The sequence below is a fragment of the Pezoporus occidentalis genome, unplaced genomic scaffold (genome assembly GCF_034315485.1).
Source record: "Pezoporus occidentalis ecotype Australia unplaced genomic scaffold, CSIRO_AGI_Poc_V1 ctg4, whole genome shotgun sequence".
Lineage (NCBI taxonomy): Eukaryota > Metazoa > Chordata > Aves > Psittaciformes > Psittacidae > Pezoporus > Pezoporus occidentalis.
In genome coordinates, this window is record NW_026915724.1 from 6,141,129 (window position 1) to 6,159,564 (window position 18,436).

Here is an 18,436-nt window from a genome sequence, read left to right on the forward strand (position 1 = left end):
GCTCCTGTTAGCGGCCGTTAGTCTGTGGTGAGCCTGGGTTGACCTTCTGTCACTGCCTTTGCTGGGCGTCCTCTCCTTGGCCTCCGCCGCCGCGTCCCGTGCTCCGGTTGTACGCGGTGATGGGGTGCGTCTGGCCGGGAGAGCTCCTGGATGGTGGGATTACTTGGTGTAACGCTTATCGTGCAGCCCCCGTCCACTGAGTTCTGTTGCTGGGCTCTTTGGCGTGGGATGTGTGTGCTTTGGTACAGGTTTGGTGGGGAGCAAACGGTTGTCATATGCTTCACTATTTTTTTATTTTTTATATGGCTGCTTTCATCTCCATCATTAACAAAGGACATAGGCCTTAATCAGTGCGAACTCGGTAAACTTGCAGGCAGCACCAAGCTGGGTGGGAGTGTTGAGCTGCTGGAGGGTGGGAAGGTTTTGCAGAGGGATTTGGACAGGCTAGATTGATGGTCAAAGACCAGTGGTATGAGGTACAACAAGGCTGGGTCTTTCACTTGTCCCACAACAATTCCATGCAATGCTGCAGGCTTGGGGAAGAGTGGCTGGAAAGCTGCTTGGGGGAAAAGGTCCAGAGAAGGGCAACAAAGCTGAGGAAAGGTCTGGAGCACAACTCTTACAAGAAACAACTGAGGGAACTGGGATTGGTCAGTCTGGAGAAGAAAAGGCTCAGGGGGGACCTTATTGCTCTCTACAGCTACCTGAAGGGAGGATAAGGGAAGGTGGCTGGTCTCTTCTCCCAGGTAACAAGTGACAGGACAAGAGGTAGTAGTCACATGCTGTGCCAGGGGAGGTTTAAACTGGATATTAGGAAAAATTTCTTCACCAAAAGACAGGCTTCCTAGGGAAGTGCTGGAATCGCCACCCCTGGAAGTGTTCAAACAACGTATAGCTGTGGCCCTTAGTGATGTGATTTAGTGGTGGACTTGTCAGTCCTGGGATAAAGGTTGGATTTGATGAGCTTAAAGGTCTTCTCCAGCCTAGCTGATTGTATGATTCTACGAAACAGAAGTTAAGCAATTATATAGGGGCTTCCTGTAGCAGCCATCAATAAAAGACAACACCACTTCAGCAATACCACAGGGAGAGTTAAGCGTTTATAAACTTGAATCTGAAAAGTCAGCATTGCAGTGAATATGCTGCTAAGAGTTTTGAGGAGAGAATGCTGTAAATCCAATACTGCTTGTGTAAACACCTGTCAGTGTAATGAGAAGGTACATCCCTCAAAACATAAAAATGAACTCGCTTTTGAAACTTACTGCGCTTGTTTTTCTTCACAGAGTAAAAGATGGTTTGCAGTTGAGATTTTTGGTGCGGTTTTGGGTTTGTTTTTTTTGTTTGTTTTGTGTTTTGGTTCTTTAGAGGGCGTTTTTCTTGTTTTGGGTTTTGTTTGGGAGGGGGTTGGCAATTGCACAAAGTGATCTTGGGAAAGAACTGGGTAAGAAACAGTTCTAGATGGAGAGTCAGGTTATGGCAGAAAATAATTTCTTACTATCATCAAAAAGTGAACATTATTCTGGAAGGTACCCAAAATTGTTGTAGGTAGGACTTGCAGGCTGCTCATTTATCCTGTTGTAGGATAGTCTGTAATTTTGATAGCCACCCATCAAGAAACATGCTGCAGTCCAGAGGGAACAAGCAATGGAAGATCTGGAAAAAAAGATTCTAAAGGAAAAGATTTTAAAAAATGTCCATGGTTAGACTGGGAGGAGAAGAATAAGGGCTAATATGAAGAAAGTCCTAAAATATTTTTATGCAAACAGGACAAAGTTTTATGGTTTTAAACTGCAGGTGCCAAGATTAAAATTGATCTTCCCATATGAAACCAGGATGAACTAGTTGACCCTTAGTAGATTTGCAAACCTAACTTTGGATACAACTCCTTTAAAACTATCAAAGGAAGCAAGACTGCATCCTCACCTTTGTAGGACCACAGTTATAAAGGAGGTGGGACCCTTAGATTCAGTCTTTAATATCATACAGCTTTTCCTTTTTTTTCAATTTTCCTACTCCACAGGCAGCTGTGGCATGAGGGGATTCTCACTTCTTAATGAAATGATTCTGGTTTACATACAAAAAATAAAGTTTGAGTAGGCAGAAGAAAAGTAAAAGTGAGTCAAACAGAGCACAGGCACTTAGGTAGAAAGTGCCCACAGTAGTTTCCTTACAAGTAAGCTAGACATTCATTTCTACCATTGTTTTGCTTGTAAACCACAGTGAAATAACTTCAACCCTGGAATACATTTGGTGTGGTGATAAGAATCCTGCAGTGAGAAATGTGGGTTTTAATGTCTTCTCACTAAGGAGAGAATTCAGATCTCAGCTTATCTTTGGTCACAGAGATTTTTGGCCATGGGTAAGTCCCACAAAGTTACATATTGAATATGGCATTGAAAGTTCCAGTTGGATCTTGGAGACCTAAAATTGATATCAGGAACCCCTGATAAGGAACATGTCCATTAGGGAATTTGGGCCTTAACCTAAATTTTGGGTTTAACCCTTGGCTTTAACCCATCTAATTCATAGCACCTTACCAGTTCTCGGTATTTTATCCTGAAACCTAGGAAATTGGTTTTGCCCCAATGCCCTTAGTTGTTTGAGGCTGACAACCGGTTTTGAATGTTTGGGGTTTAGACATTGCTCCTTTTATACAACTACTTTGAGAAAGTGCTGGCCCCTAGTGACATAATAGCCTATATTCATTAAGTATGCAATGTAATAGTGGAGTAAAGAAGAGCAATAGGAATTTTGAATTCAGTTTATAGTGATTGCAGTCATTTGTATGACAAAAATCTAACGTGCTACAAATACTTCCAGTTTTTTATAATATTGCTGTCTGTGCTGGGAAGTGATTTACATTTTTCCTCATCTATACCAGTAGGAATGTGGTAGAGTAAAAATTATCTTTAAAAGAAGTGCAAGTTCAGCAGGATTCCAGTCTGCATTGCAAGCTTAGGCTCAAATGAACCTTTTTGATGGGGAATAATGCAAGCCTCTGAGGACTTGCTGGAATGCTCTGTGGCAATTAGTTCTGTAATATCATAGTTCAAGTTCTGGCCTTATGTGGCTCTAGAGACTTTGGAAATATGTACGGCTCATTTTTCAAAATGATTTTGTGCCTCCTCCCCCCCCACACACACACACCCCCCCCCCCCCCCCCCCCCCAGTTTTCCATCATATAATAGTTACGACAGAATATCATTTGTGTTTTGAACTATGATAGATTCCACCACCCATTGCTGTCGGATTATCATATTGAAGATTTTCATCATCTACATGCATGACTTGCAAAGCTGGTGCAGGTGGAGCTTAACTGATCAGGGAGTGCCAACGAACAGTAATATTCTCTTCAGGACTCCAATTCCTTGTGATCATTTGAAATGCATACAAACAGGATGTGTGCTCATGACCCTGAAAAAGTCTTGGGGCCCTTCTAGACTCAATGGACCTCAGGAGGGGGACAGTTCTCTTCGTTTAACCATGGAATCAGTAGGTCCTTATCAAAGTCTTGCCTGTTAAATTCAACAGAACTTCTTGGGTTTTTCTCATACTAGTTTCAGAATAGTGATTATGCCAACTTAACTGCAGCCTTAAAAGGAAAAAGGATTGCTGCATTTACTCTTTGGAGATACATTTTTCCGTTCAGCTTTTCTGGACAAAACCAGAAGAACATACGTATTTTTAAAATTAGGAAAGCTTTAGGGTAAAAATGTCTTTGAAAATCGTTGCAGTTTTGAGACACGAATTCTTATGTGCTCAGAAAATGTTGGGAGGATTCTTTTCTTAGACATTAAAAGTAATACTAGACAACAGACTAACTGTAAATAGCATGATGCCTGTGTTTCTCAGTGTAGCCTAACAGCTTAAAAAGATTATGACCATGCTTGTTAAAGTAGTAGAAAATATACGCTACTAGTGTTTTTCTGTTTCTACTGCCTCAGAAAACCCACATATATGACCTGGGATTGGTGATAGACATTCTCCAGGCAGTAAGGTGAACTAGGTGCCTTTCAGATATCCCCATTAACAACCATTTTTGTGATTATCTGTGATTGAGGAAGTCTGTAAATGGTTCATGAGACAAATTCAAAACTCAGGTGTAGGTCACTGCTGAGGAATGTGGAAGGGTGGTGAGACACTTGAACAGGTTGTCTCAAGAAGTTGTGGCTGCCCCATTCCTTTAAGTGTTCAAGGCTAGGTTGGATGAGGCTTTGAGCAGCCTATCTAGTGGACGATGTCTCTACCTATGGCAGGGGGGTTGGAACTAGATGGTCTTTAAGGTCCCTTCCAACAGAGTCCATTCTATGATTCTAGAGCATACTTCCCATTTCACCTTGGCATTCTGCTGTGCTCCCTGGCTCAGGAGTCAAGGGATTGGGACACCCAATTTAATCTGGCATGAAGGATCACCAAAGTCCTCATAACATGGCTATAAACAAGTGAAAACCAGAGCTCAACTGCAGATAAATAAAAACTTGCCCTCAGTGGTAACAGAACACGTATATGGTCTTCACCCTGTGTGAAATTCAGTCCTATGCTGAAGGCCAGGGCAGGTTCCAGATTCCAGCAAGCATTGTTTTCCAAGGTTTGAACAGTTGTGGAACAAGGAAATCAAAACTATACAACAGGCATTCTGGAAAAATACACTGACCATAAAAGAGTAATAAAGTTGTATGATATGTTAATGTTGTTGATGCATTTCTTGGGAATGAAGAAACACTGGCCTGCACTTATGAAAGAGTTTGGAGGAACCCATTGTATGAAATGCAAGACTTGTATGAAAAACTGTAAATAATCATAGAATAAAACTATAATTGGTGAACAATTAAATAGAATGTACTAGCTCATAGCTAACACTGTGACAGTTAAGCAGCTAAATTAGTGTATGCTGTCTTTAAAAAAGAGATTGCGGATCATGATTTCATCTCCCAGATACTTTGATTTTATTTCCTTTGTTATCCGGTGCGTTATTTTTAGTGGGCTCCATTATCTGGGAGCATGAGGTAAGACAGAAGCTTTCCACACTGGCAAGGTCTTCTCCAGATACATACTAATGTGAAGTATTAGTCTATTTCATAACTGTGTGTTAAGTATTTGGCTTAAACAAGCATGTAGTCACATATCACAGTAGGCCGGGTCCACAACAATGATTAGCTGTTGATAGATCTTCTCTCATTAGTTCTTGTGAAAGACAGTCTTAAAAAAACAACCCCCATCTTTATTCCTTACACTAGCTGTGTGAAACCATCTTTGTCCATGAGCCTGTTTTTTAAATCTGAATTTTACTTGTATTTTGTGTAAAATGAATGTCTTTGCTGTCTTTCCTCCTAATCACATTGAGCAGCGTTGCTTGTCATACCTGCATGTTTGAAACTCAGCTCTGCCATCATCTTGACTGCAGCCTGGAGGTTAGGGTAACACCCAAATGCTGTGCTAGGCAAGACTCCCACTGGCTATAGTTTATATAGCTGGGGTGCTTCATACCCACATCATAGTACTTTTAAGACCATATTTTTCACAGTTCATCAGCAAACTATATAACATATAGGAAAATGAACAAGTTTCTAATTTAAAAAAAGCAGCAATTTCTGTATGCAGCTTTAGAGCATACATTCCTTCAGATGCAACCCTCTTACAGTACGTTGTAGAAAACAGTGGCCTGTTCACACTCCATTTCAAGCTACTTCATGTGCCAGACCAGACAAAGCATGGAACTTTTGTACAGACAGTGCTGATACCATACTGTTTGTCCTGATATTCTTAGGTGTAGCTTATGCGACTTGTACTCTAGCAGACCTGCTTACATGTTTCATTTCTGTTTCAAGATACGGCTTTGATGAGCTGTAGGTAAATACACAGAAAGCTAGCATTTAGGCTGCTAAGTCTCACATAGTAACCTGCTTGCCTGAGAATATGCACTAAATGCTATTCTTTATAATTTTGCTGGTGTTTAAGAAAAATTATCATGAACTGGATTCCGTAATTATTTTGAAGACAAACTATGTGATTCCCACTTGACATCAGATTCAAGAGTATCTTTAGTTAAAATGAAGTTTACTATATAGAATCCAACGTTGGAAAAGACCTTTAAGTTCATCAAGTCCAGCTGTTACCCCAGCACTGAGGCCACCACTAACCCATGTCACTGAGGGCCTCTTCTACACGGTGTATCAAAGAGACATTGATGTGCATTTGCTGAGAAAGTCACCTATTCCATAAATTTCCTTTGACACTTATTCTGGAAAAAAAGGATTAAATAGATTATGGAAAGGATACACAATTCTACCACCTTATTAATATTTTCTGTTCACCCTGGTGGAGAATACCTGTAAATCTTTCTGAGTTCATGTTCTGCTTGTGACTGCAGCATTTTGACTCCTATGCTTATTAATTATTTCATTAGATAAATATTTTTAATGTCTCTTGTCATGTCAGTGAGTGTCTTATTTTTGGTTTTCCTTCTAAAACTTTTTTTTTTTTTTTTTTGGGGAGAAGCTCATATCTTTTTCAGAATATTCTGTGTTTTCCATTCTTGTTCAAGAAGACCTGCAAGTTTCCTCTTTGGTGGAATGAGGGTTTGGGCTCTGCTCCCAGCATCCATTCCACATCCCATTGCATTAATCTGATTTCTAAAATTTTTATCATTTTTATAACCTTACTAAACTGTCTAAAATTCTAGTGTTAGTAATGCTGCCTTTTTTTCTTTTATACTTTTGCTATGTATTTTGTTAGTGGTTAGATTCAGAAGTCATATAGCATAAAGCTGTAGGAGATGTTAGCTGCTCACCAGAAGAACTGGAAGGAGATCTCCAGTGCTAGTTCCAAGCTAGCTTGCTCTGACAGACCATGAGAAAGTTAAAGTAATCCCTCTTCCTAAACCACGTACCTATGTCTAGACCCTGCTATCCATAGATACACCTATGCAAGGTAAGTCCTCTATTAGGATTCCTAAACCATTTATATAATTATAGGATGTTGTCAGAATTAATAATTTATGGGAGTGTTTAATGTCTACAAGACCCACATAAATTTCTGTTGTGCTCCATAAAAGTTACAGATACTTAAGACAGTATGGTAATGCTTCCTGTCAAAAGCAATATTTTTCAGGCCATACTTTCATATTTTGGGTTATTTCTCTACAGTTCTTTTTTCCCAAGAAGTCAAACCCACACCAAGTAAGGGTACAATAATGCAGTAAGTGAAGAACTGTATTCTTGAAGGACGTTTGCCTTAAAAATATCTACAATGATTGTCTTCCTTTTTTTTTTATCTGTATCATGTTCCTCTGCTATCAAAGGTATATGCTAATTTTATATATATCACTCTATATCATCACATTATGTATGATTATATTGTCATCTTTGTTTAAGAAATATTTTAATGTTCAGAATTACTTTTTTAGGTAACATTTTTACAATTAACTGTAGTAATTTACTTTGTCTTTGGATGAATCATAGTAGAATCATAGAATGGTTATAGGGTTGGAAAGGACCTTAAGATCATCTAGGTCCAACAGCCTGCCATGTCACCCAAGGCTCTGTCCAAACTGGCCTTGGAACACTCCTAGGGATGGAACATTTACCACTTCTTTGGGCAACCTGTTCCAGTTACTCACCACCTTTACAGGAAAGAATTTCCTTACATCTAACCTGAACTTCCCCTGTTTTAAGTTTGAACCCATTACTCCTTGTCCTCTCGCTACAGTCCTTGGTGCAGAGTCCCATACTGCGCATATTTCCTTAAAACCATCTACCTGCTGGGATGCTGAATCCTTGTTAATAAATCCTGATCTGGATACAAACCAGAGTTTCTGAGTCCTTGGAAACATAATTCTGACTGACCTGCTGCTTTTCTGTGTACTTTCACAGAAAGTGCTATGGTCTCTCACTGACCAAAAAGTAAAGATTTATATCCATTCTGCAATGACACAGGATAAATTCAACCCTAGTATTGGTGTACAGTGTTAGGGAAATCATGTCCACTGACACAAGGCTGAATTCAACCCTCAAAAATAGCGAAGATGCAGAAGGCAGCTTAGTGATTTGTGTTATGTATTAATTCTGCATTGCTAAACCATTATTATAATTTACCTTTTCAGGCACAAAATCCAGCCTTTTATGATAATAATCACCACAGACTGATAGAATTTAGTTAATTTCTCTGTTTGACTATTCCCCTGAAGATAGTATTTGAGAGAAGGAGACCTATAAACCAGAACATCTGATAGTTTGTATTTGCATCACTTTAAAATATTCAGTGCAAATCCAAAGAAGGAAAATGTTTTGTTTTCCTTGAAATACATACGCCTTACACCTACTCTCTCAGCACAGCCACTCAATATCCCCAGGATAAAAGTATTATCTAACTACATGATGGAACCCATAACCCAGATAGTAGGCCTATAAAGTATCTCTAAGTGTAATATACTACATTTTAAAAATGATAATATATAATTACATAGCCATGTTTTACTGACCAGTGAACAAGATTAGAAGTACCTCCTTTCTTTGGTTATTTTCTCTTATTGTTACCACAGAAACATGGTGGGATGGCTCCTATGACTGGAGTGTTGGAATGGAAGGTTACAGGCTCTTTAGAAAAGACAGGCCCGGATGATGGAAAGGGGGAGTTGTTATGTCAATGATAGGCTGGAGAGTGGAACTCTGTCTGGGGACAGGTGGTCAGTCATCAGAGAGTTTATGGGTTAGGGTCTAAGGGAGAACAGCTATGGGGGACATTACTGGGGGATCTATTATGGATCACCTGATCAAAGAGAACTCTGTGGATGAAGCACTCCATAGACAGATAGGAGCAGCCTCATGCGCGCAGGCCCTTGTCCTCATGGGGGACTTCAATCGTCCTGATATCTCTTGGAGCGATAGTACAGCCCGGCACAGGCAATCCAGGAGGCTCCTTGGTTGTGTGGAAGACAACTTCCTCCTGCAAGTAACAGAGGAGCCAACAAGGAGAGGTGTCATGCTTGACCTTGTGCTCACCAACAGGGAAGGGCTCGTTGGAAATGTGATGCTCCAGGGCAGCCTTGGATGCAGAGATCATGAGATGCTCGAATTTGAGATCCTCAGGACAGTGAGAAGAGTGTGCAGAAGCTCACTGCCCTGGACTTTAAGAGGGCAGACTTGGGCTTCTTCAGGAACCTGCTTAGTAAGGTCCCATGGAATATAGCCCTAGAGGGCAGGGGGACCCAAGACTGTTGGTTGATATTCAAGGATCACCTGCTACAAGTTCAGGAGTGTTGCATCCCAACTAAAAGGAAGTGCAGCAGGAGGGCCAGGAGACCTCCTTGGATGGATAAGGAGTTGCTGAGGGAACTTCAAGGGAAAAAAGAGGCTTATAAAAGGTGGAAGCAAGGACAGGTGGCCTGGGAAGAATACAGGGATGTGGCCTGGGAAGCTAGGGACCAGGTTAGGAAAGCTAAGGCCCAGTTAGAATTAAACTTGGCTAGGGATGTAGAAGGTAACAGGAAGGGATTCTCTAAGTATGTTGTGAAGAAAAGACAGACTAGGGAGAATGTAGGCCCCCTCTGGAAGCTATCAGGAGAACTGACTACCCTGGATTTGGAGAAGGCTGAGGTTCTTAATGACTTCTTTGCCTCGGTCTTCACTGGCAAAGGCTCTGACCACACCACCCAAGTCTTGGAAGGTAGATGCAGGGACTGTGAGAATAAAGACCTTGGGCCCACTGTAGGAGAGGATCTGGTTCGAGACCATCTTAAGAACCTGAACGTGCACAAGTCCATGGGACCTGATGAAATCCATCCACGGGTCCTGAAGGAGCTGGCAGATGAAGTTGCGAAGCCGCTGGCCATTGTATTTGAAAAATCATGGCAGGTGAAGTTTCTGACAACTGGAAAAAGGGAAATATAACCCCCATTTTCAAGAAGGGGAAAATGGATGAACTACAGACCAGCCAGTCTCACCTCTGAGCCTGGCAAAATCTTGGAGCAGATTCTCCTGGAAGGCATGCTAAGGCACATGAAAATCAACAAGGTGCTTGGTGACAGCAAGCATGGCTTCACTAAGGGGAAATCCTGCCTGACCAATTTGGTGGCCTTCTATGATGGGGCTACAGAACTGATGGACAGGGGTAGAGCAGCTGATGTCATCTACCTGGACTTGTGCAAAGTGTTTGACACTGTCCCACACGACATCCTTGTCTCTAAATTGGAGAGACATCAATTTGATGGATGGAGCACTCGGTGGATAAAGAACTAGCTGGATGGCAGCACGCAAAGAATTGTGGTCAATGGCTCAATGTCCAGCTGGAGACCAGTAACGAGTGGTGTCCCTCAGGGATCGGTGTTGGGACTGGTCTTCTTTAACATCTTTGTCGCTGACATGGAGAGTGGGATTGAGTGTGCCCTCAGCAAGTTTGTCGATGACACCAAGCTGTGTGGTTCGGTTGATACACTGGAGGGAAGGAATGCCATCCAGAGGGACCTTGACACGCTTGTGAGGTGGGCTGATGCCCACCTCATGATGTTTAATCATGGCAAGTGCAAGGTCAGAGCAATCCCAGGCACAGCTACAGGTTTGGGCAAAGAAGAGATTCAGAGCAGCCCTGCAGAGAAGGACTTGGGGGTGTTGGTTGATGAGTAAATGAACATGAGCCTGCTTTAGTGTGCACTTGCAGCCCAGAAGGCCAACCGTATCCTGGGCTGCATCAAAAGGATCGTGACCAGCAGGTTGAAGGAGGTGATCCTGCCCCTCTGCTCTGCTCTCGTGAGACCTCACCTGGAGTATTGTGTGCAGTTCTGGTGTCCTCAACATAAAAAGGACATGGAACTGTTGGAACAAGTCCAGAGGAGGGCCACGAGGATGATCAGGGGACTGGAGCACCTCCTGTATGAAGATAGGCTGAGAAAGTTGGGGCTGTTCAGCCTGGAGAAGAGAAGGCTGCGTGGAGACCTCATAGCAGCCTTCCAGTATCTGAAGGGGGGCCTACAAGGATGCTGGGGAGGGACTTTTCATTAGTACTGTAGTGATAGGACAAGGGGTAATGGGTTCAACCTTAAACAGGGAAAGTTTAGGTTGGATATAAGGAGGAAATTCTTTCCTGTTAGGGTGGTGAGGCACTGGAATGGGTTTGCCCAGGGTGGTTGTGAATGCTCCATCCCTGGCAGTGTTCAAGGCTGGGTTGAGCGGAGCCTTGGGTGACATGGTTTAGTGTGAGGTGTCCCTGCCCATGGCAGGGGGGCTGGAACTTGATGATCTTAAGGTCCTTTCCAACCCTAACTATTCTATGATTATTTAATACATGACATCTCAGTCTTTCACTGGTTTTCATTTAAAAGCAGAAATAGAATTTTTCTTTACTTTGGGGAATTCTGATCATTAAAGGACATATCTCTTCTAATGTTTTGGGCTTTATCAGTTGGGAAGAGAATGTTCTATGCTGATGTTCAATAAGAGCCAAATTTTGTAAATGGAACAGCTTGGCAGACTAGTATTTTTTCACCTTTATTAATTAAGCATTTTTCAGAGCTGTTGTGACTTGGTATTAACAAGCAATCAAATAGCAGCATCTAAAGAGGAGACACTGACAACTGCTATTCCTACCTTTCAAAAGCTAAAATATTTTGCTAATTATTTATTTATTTGTGTGTGTGGCTCTTTTAAATAGAACCACTAGGTGGTGCTTGAAATAAGCTACCCCGGTGTGACTCGCTCTGGGTTGCCAGGCCCATCTCAGAAATCTAGGGACAACTGGAAATTATCGTGGCTGTGAAATATTAAGCCATAATTTATAGTCAGACCTCCAGCAGGAATATTCTTGGTAACAGGAGTAAGACTGCTATCGAAGTGCTTGGGTTCCTCCTTTTCCAAAATTAATTTTTCTGTTTCGGAAGCAGAAGTAGGTGTTCACCATTATGGAGATACATTGCTCTCCATTATAAATTTCAATGTTTCTGAGCTCTGATACTCACAAAATACATAATTTTCCATTAGCATTTTTGGCATTTGAAGAAAAAGCTTATGTCCAGACTCACAGTATTTTGGATACATAGTTCTTTAAATATATTAAATATGAAGGTTGGCATTACTTGGATGCTTCTGCACTCCTGAGAGAAGTTGAACTCCCAATAAGAAATGAAGAAGGGCTTGAGATGTTACTGCACATGACTGGGGGAATGGGCAGGAAGGCACATGTGGCCAGTTATGCAGGTATAAATTATGGACACTGTGCTAAATTCCTCATGGCAGCTTGTTTTCTCATGTTATTCTTTAGACATTTGCTGTGCTATTACTCTTCCTAATGTAAACTAACTTCTTCAGAGCTTTAAAAAGTACAGCCGCTATAAGACTTCTTGATCAGCTATGCACTGGTGCGTTGCCTGGTAATTGCCTTGCCTTTCAGTCTGATGGTAAAAGCTTCTGGTGTAATTACTTGTTCCTAACATTATTTCTCTGTCAAAGAGGACGTGAGTCCTGCCAAACACCTGCCCAGTGCCCCGGTTAGGAGCTCCAGAGCCCCTCTGGTGCCAGGAGAAGCTGTGACCCTTTCAGCCCTTGAGCCACTCCAATTTCCTGTCTGTCTTCTTCTCTTGAAGGTGAAATTCTGCTCATCCTGGCTTTACTCAGCATGTAGCTTTAAGGGAAGTGCCCCTCAAAAGGCATTTCTCTGTTCTTTGCAGACCTGAGGAGGACAAAATCGGGTCCAACACATATGGCGAGCAGGGGATAGATGGAAAGGAAGGAGAAAATATAACGAAGTTGTTCCTGTCCTTTTTGCTTGCTTACAACAGCAGGGAGGTGGCTGAGGACAGCTGCCTGGGCTGTGGTGGTGCAGTGCTAACACACAGCCCGTGCAAGTCTTGCCTGAGAAGAAGGGTAATACTGGGTAATAATAAGAGGTAATACTCAGGGCTGGGCAGGTATCAGAGGTGCTACACTAGCAGCTACTGAGGATTAGGAAATTGAAAGTAACCACAGCTGGAACAGTTTAAGAGCCACAAGACAAATTTAGAGTAAGATAGGCTTCTGTTATTCATAGAAAAAATTTTAAAATTACTGTTGAGGCAGGATATATAGGAAAAGCATGTGTGAATTGCCAGTGGAAAAAACTCTAGATAATTAGTCTGTTATAAAAGTCTCTAAAGGGTGCGTATGTGAACCCAGAGAATCCAGACCTAGTTATTGATAAATTCACTACCATCACTGTAATATGTTATTTAGGTGTAATGAAAAGTCTGGTTTGATCATGGCCAAAGCACAAAGGGCGGGAAGCAGAAGGAAGTATATAAACTAAGGTGATGTACATGAGAAGCTAATCCTAATCCGTCACCCCTAGTATGCCTACAACACGTCAGGTATTTTTCATGTTTAAAATGTAGTCTATGAAGAAACAGCTTATGGATATTGATCTCACAGAATAAAAGAAGGATTTGGGTCACTGGAAAGATATAGAGAAGAAATTAATCATAAACTCAGCATTTTGTACAAAGAGGATTTCTAGGACATGGAAAAAATAAGCTTAATTATCTGCAGTGCATCTTGGAATAATGCTCTTACCAGTAATCTGAAATATGCAGATTAGAAAATGTTAGTCCAACCTTTATATAATATGAAGTTAATAGTTCAGAGGCTTCCTCCTTTGCTTTTTCTTTGTTATTGTAGTTCTGAAACGGATTCACAAGATTTATATATATATAGTATTTTCTTTCTTCAGTTTGTTGTTGCTGGTAAAGTTTAACACCAGTTTTAGTTCTGTATCCAAGTATCTTCATTTTTCACTATGTATCCTGCCAAAAATTAAATTCTTCTAAACCACAGTTATGTTTGGATTGATCAGGTTACTTGATTTTATTGTTTAATTGGCACATTATTTATTAAGTTTGCAGAGTTTTTTAACAACCTAATTCTTATCTTACCACTTCTGATTCATTTTCCTGAGAGGAGACTGATGAAATCTTTGTTCATGGCAACGTGAGTCTGCCGCATAGGCAGGGACAGAACTGTATGCGGTCATCTCAGAAGAGAGCCAAGAAAGAAGCCCTTAGCATCCTGAGTCCTCAGAGTAAGGCAGAGAGCTGCTCCTTGTACAGGCTCAGGTTAGAGCAGATCCAGATGCAGAATGAACATACTCTGATCTCTGTGCTTTAACATCACAGTGTTATCAGCTGTAATGTAATTTGAAGAGAGAGATTCACGTTCAAGAGCTAAAAAAGCACCAAATAGATCTTACTTCCCTTGATAGGACCCAAGATAGGAAAAGGAAAGAGTTAATTTCTATTTCACCAGCTTAAGGTTATGTAAATTTTCACTTGTTTAAACAAGTGGTTTAGTTAAATTGCTTGTAAAAAGAACTAAAAGCAGTAATTAAGTTTCAGGTTCAAAAGAAGAAAATACATCTTTTTAACTATTTAATGCTAAGGTAGGACAAGTGATGTTTTCTTCAGTTAATTTGTAAATTTTCCAGTGCAAGCTAACTAGAAAAATGCTTAGGTTAAGTAAGGAATTTTTTCCTTGCCATATTCTGAAATTGCTGTTGGTTTTATTCAGGGCAAATTCATTCTTGGTGTAACCCCACACAACTGAGCGATGTCAGTGTTTTAGAAACATTTTCTGGGTCGATATGTAAAACAGAAAAAGGAAAGTTTAGAGAGAAGTTAGTCTGAGGACAGAACTGCAGAAATATACCTTGACTGAAAGCCAGGCTGACACAGCCTTTGCAAAAGGCAAGAAAAGCGCTGTGCTTTGCAGGCTTTTTGAAAGCTAGTGAAATAGCTTTTAAAAAGGTGAAGATGTGCTAAAAGTTTACTTTCTGTAGTTTCTCAACAGGTCTTCTCACAGAATGAAGATAATTAAAGAGGACGAATAATCACAGAGTTGGCTATGAATTAAACATTGAATATGTAAGAAAACAAACAAACGAGCAAACAGAAAGCTGGAGAGAATGTCTGTTTCTCCAAATAGGAGGAGGTTAGTAACGGGCCATCCCAAGGGATCTGTTTTAAGAACAAATTATTTTTGTTTGGAAGCAAAACCTTTTCCCCACTTAGTCTAAAAATAGGCTAATATGAGATAGAAATAACTCTTAGAAATCAAAGATGAGATACCTTGGCCCTTTGCAGCAAGACGGAGTTGACTAACAACTATTCTGAGATACAGTATGTGGTCTGTTTTGTGGTTGTATTTTCTTCTCAGGTACATATCAGATACCTTTTATTTCTACGCAATCGGTCATACATTTTCAGGATTGTCACATCCACTTCTCACCTCCAAAACATTTATCACTGGCAACTAAAATATTAGTATGTCTTATTGGCTTCCTCTCATTGATGATTAGCCAAAGGTCTCCCCCTTGCAGCCCAACTTTTCTTTGCCTCCTCTTTGGTGCTGTGGTGGGTGTCATCTCTCTGCCTGTCATTTTGGCTATACTTGGCCATCTCTCAGGCCCCTCTCTATCTTCATCCCAAGATCATACCTCTTTTTTTTCTAATTCCCTCTGCGTAATGTGTCAAGGATAGAATTCTCTTTGTCTACTCACAAAACTGAAGTTCTCGTTCCTGTTATGGTTCTCTCATTGAGCCCGTTCTCTGGTCTTGTCAAATTCAGTCTTGCCTTGCTCACGCCTACCCATGAGGCTACTATAAATATGGTTTTTTTTATGCACATCTGAAAATATTAGCTCTCTGTGTGCATCCTTATACTCTATTTCTCTTGTCACATCAAACCTTCAATGCTTATCCTGAAATCAAAGCCCTTTTTACTGTTGCCATCTAACCTATGGCACCAGCTTTTCATTAGCAGTGAGCTCAGTTAGGTGCAGCCCCCCTTTTGCCCTCGCTGGTAGGAAAAGCTCCACAAAAGGAGTCTTCTTCCAATCCCTCATTGAAGCTCTTTTGTGCGACATTTACAGGCTTCACAAGACCCAGGTTGCAGATATGCAATAATTTAGGCTGACTGTTTTGGCCAGTATGGTGTCACTGTTCTTTTATCATCTAACTCTTGCCTTTTTGTGTCTTTTTTTATATGTAGATGCAGGCTGCCTGAGGCCAGGGACCAACTTGATTGGTGTCTGCAAAGACCCTAAGAGAATAGGGTAATGCAGTAACATCAACCATAGCACTAATACCATCAATGCATACATTATACTATTTATTTTACATGTTTTTTAAGGAATCACGGACATCTTTTGGGGTTAACCACACATGAAAACTACCTTCTCAGTCCTTCTGTGCTCATGACTTTCATTTAATTTCACTGATACAATAACAAGTTCCCTTGCCTGGAGAGCTGCAAGGACATTGCAGGGAAGGACTATTTAATTGTCTAAGGATGGCTCTGTCCCCTGCTTCACCTTCATGCACTAAATCAAAGGAAAATGTTGACAGAAGATAGAAATGGCTCTAATATCCTTCATTCCAGGGTGCTGTTATAGACGCTCCAAATGTGAGTAGTATAGGATTAGTATAGGCGATATTGACACCATCATCATTCTTTTTAGCTGAATTAACTTTAAAAAATAGTCAAGAAAATCCAGAATAAAATTACCTAATTCATTTATTAACTCAGCTGAGTCAGTGAGTATCCAGTGATTGCCAACATGGATTAAAGTTTATATGTCATTCAAGAACTCAAATATTGTTTCACTTGGAAGGCAGTGGTCTAAGTAAACAGGATTTCCCTGAAGGTAGCAAGGAATGATGATGCAATGTGGTTATTTATTAGCTTTGGTTTTACTGTCAGGGAGATGGGCAGATATATAATGCTTAGAATTTAAATGGGTCAAACTATTTGCACTGCTTAGTCTTTGCCCAACTTTATAAGTTCCTAGTGATAAGCTTCTCAATAAACATAATTTTCAGAGGTCCTTTATCCTCCTTTGGTATTGTGCCAGTTTAAGCACTTCTGAAAATCAAGCCATTCATTTAGGTTTTGCAGTAAAACTACTCAGAACCATTTCTTTGCGGAAGATAGTACTCATTTAAACTCAAGGCTTTCACAGAAATCTACCAATTTGGATTGATTTTTTTTTCCTGAATATCCCATGTTGACTGTCTAATCACTGCAAGAGCAATATCTAAATATACACCTGACATTTTAAATCCAAATCCAAATATTTTGACATGGTATGTTCTCACAGGTTTTGGTTTTTACAGTATAAAATGAAAGCAAATTTTGTAATCTTGAAATGCAGTAAATGGATGATTGTCTCTGGACAGATTTATTTACATCCCTAGTTTAAATTGGTTATTTGAAAAACATATAAAAAAGCTCTTGTTCTCGGTTTTGGGCTTTTTTTTTTTTTGTTTTATTGCTTTTTTTTTAGTAAAAATTTGATTTAATTAGTTGTCTTCTTGAAAAGCAACTTTACCCATTAAAAAAAATACTGGGTGAGCTGTTGGACCCACTGATGGAATCTGCTTTCTGTTTGACTAGGACACACATCTATACCTGCAGTCACTCTGCCCACGTTCCTCTACAATACTCCTTGCAAATAATTATTAGCAAGAATTTGCTCACAGGTCTTGGCAGCATCAGTATACCTTATCAACCATGGCATATGGCTTTCTGATACACACCCCGCATGTAGAAGTAATGTAAGCCAAATGAAGACTTGCCTTGATTGTGTCTTTTCAATATTTCACTGGTCTTCTCTAACATGTATATGTTTTAACTGGCCATAGAAAGTGGGAGAGATCACATCATTTTAATTTTTTTTTCCTGGATCAGTGTAAAAACCTGTAAGAATATTGCTTCAATGTTGACTGTTTGATATCAATCTAAGGCTTTGTTTTCCTGATGATATTTTACCATTAAGACAATGCATGTGAATAAGGCATCTGATGTTGTAATTTTAAATTTTTCAAGGTTTTCAGGCATTATCATTGCTTTAAATAAATCATTACAATTGTTTTATAAAATAATTGACTAAATCAGTGCCAAAACTACTACCATCTATCACTTTAAGTACAGCAAATGGGATTAAGGCTACTCAAATTATACAGAAAATCCTATTAAAGTCATTTAGGTTAGACTTCTAATGTTACTTAGGTACCTAATTCTCCTCTTATCCAACTTAAGATGAGCTGCATAAATAAATTTGACACTCTGGGTCTTAGGAGCTTTTGAAAATCCTACTCACCCATGTATGATATACAGCTCTGCAGAAACTTTTGCAGAAAGTGTTGCAGAAATCAGACTTACAGATCTGATTTCCCAAGGAAATAAATGTGATCACATTGCCTGCCCATCTGTCTGTCCATCAGTCAGTCTCTGACCTCAATGTCTCTCCTCTTCATAACTTTTAACCTGACAGCTAATGTTGGCTACATTTGACAGAAAGGAAAAGGCCCAAAGGTATTAAGTCATTACAAAGTATAATGATTGGAGAAAGGGCAGAGCTGACCTTCTGCCTCCCCTTGAGAACTACAGCATGAGCCCAGCTGTCCTCACTTCCCTCTTGTCCA